The sequence below is a fragment of the Haliaeetus leucocephalus genome, unplaced genomic scaffold, assembly GCF_000737465.1.
Source record: "Haliaeetus leucocephalus isolate CR32 unplaced genomic scaffold, Haliaeetus_leucocephalus-4.0 Scaffold0, whole genome shotgun sequence".
Classification (NCBI taxonomy): Eukaryota; Metazoa; Chordata; class Aves; order Accipitriformes; family Accipitridae; genus Haliaeetus; species Haliaeetus leucocephalus.
This window is the reverse complement of record NW_010972436.1, coordinates 9,766,729-9,768,563: the sequence shown is the minus strand read 5'-3', so window position 1 is coordinate 9,768,563 and position 1,835 is coordinate 9,766,729.

Below are 1,835 nucleotides of genomic sequence, written 5' to 3'. Positions count from 1 at the left end.
CCGCCGCTTCCTGCGGCCTCGCACGCCGCTCTGCCGGGGAGCGCGGGCCGCCGCCGGCGGGCTCCCGCCCCGCTCTCTCGCCTGGCCGACGCGGCCCCTCCACGTTACCTACGGCAGCCGGCCCGGAGCCCGCCCCGCTGACGGGAGACCCCCGCTCACCCTTGAAATCCCCCAGGCAAGCCTGCCAGTTCAGCGCCGCGCTGCCGAGGGCGCCCACGGATTTACTCGCTCAGCCGCTCGCCCCCACACTCCCCCGCCCCGCGGCGCGAAGCGGTGCCGGAGGGGCGCGCGGGGCTGCCCGGCTGGCCCGCCGCCAGCCCCGCTCCCGAGCCTATCCCGGGGTCGGCGGTGCGGGCGGGCCGGCCTATGGGAGCCCTCGGCCCTCCGCCGGCTGCCCCCGACCTCCTGCCACCGGCCCCGCGCCCGCCCGTCCCCTCGCATGCCATGAGCACTACCAGCAGGAGAGGAGGCAGCACTACAGACCCGGCCGCTGCAGTGCTTGCTTCCTCCCTTCAGGGGACGGTGCTGCGCACAAAAGGCGGCTCAGCATTGTTCTCCTCCCTGACCCCCAAATCCCCTTTTCCCCGCCGCAGAAGACGCCGGGAGAGGGGAACGGGAAGGACCGGCAGGGAGGACGAAGGCGGGGAGAGGCCGGCCGCTTCGCAGGCTGCCTCGCCATCTTTGCCTTTCCCTAAACTCGCCCTCGTGGCGTGCCTGCGGCCGGCCCTCGAAGCCTACCTGCCCACGGCAGCCCTCCCGAGCCGGCCCAGAGCTCGGCCGGCGCCGGCGAGCCCCCCTGCCTGCCCCCCCTCCGCCCCCATCTGCCTGAGCTCCTTCGACCTGCTGCCAGCCTTGCCAGCGCGCCCACGGCCCTCGGCCCCATGCCGGGCACCGCGGCCCTGCTGCCTTCCCACGCTCCCCTGTCCCTCGCCCGCGGTTAGTGGGGTCTTTCGCGCGTCACTTCGCCCAAAAATCCCACTGAGGCTGCTGAGGCACCTCTCCGTGTTTCGATCACCACAGCCTCCTTCCTCCTCGAGTTTCCACGGGGGATCATCCGCTTCACACACCCACGGGGGAAGGAAGAAGAAAAAACCCAAACAAACCACAAAAAACCCAAGCAGTACCAACGCAAGGTATTATTTGAGGGGTTTGTCCTCAAACTTATGCAAAGCGTACTGCTTTTTAATTTTGGCGGGCTCGGTCCAGGGACCGAGCGATATTTCAGCTGCAGCGCTGCCCACTTTGCTGCCTGCGATCCCGAGTCCGGCAGGACGGCGCGTTTCTGGCCGCCACGCTAAAAACAGCAGATAGCGGAAAATGAGACACCGGGATCCAGCGGAAAACTCGAAGTGTGTGAGCAAGAGAGTGGGAGCTACAACTCCACACCAAGGAAAAACCACGGCTTGATTTAAATAATTGCATAATATTAGGATTTAACTTATAAATGTTTACATTTGTGTGATTTGATTAATGTCACGTTTGATTTCCTTAAAGCCACTGACAAGGTACTTTAAAGCAGGAGATTAACGTCTACCGGTAATATTCAACAGGCAAATCCTCTCCCCGCCGCCCCGTCCTCCCCCCACGCCCGGGCAGGTGGGCACCTCACGCTCCCCAGCCTGTAAGGACTCGCCCCCCTGCCCCCCCCAGCCGCGGGGGCCCTCCCCGCTCCCACGCGTGTCCTGCGGGTCTCGGTCCTCCCACACACACCGCCCCCACCCCCGCACGTGACGGTCACGGAGGGGATTCCCCCGCAGGCGCCCTCCCCCTGGCACCCCGCCATCCTCCCCGGGGTTCAGCCAGCCTTCCAGTGCGCCTCCCCGGCTCTCCCCGCC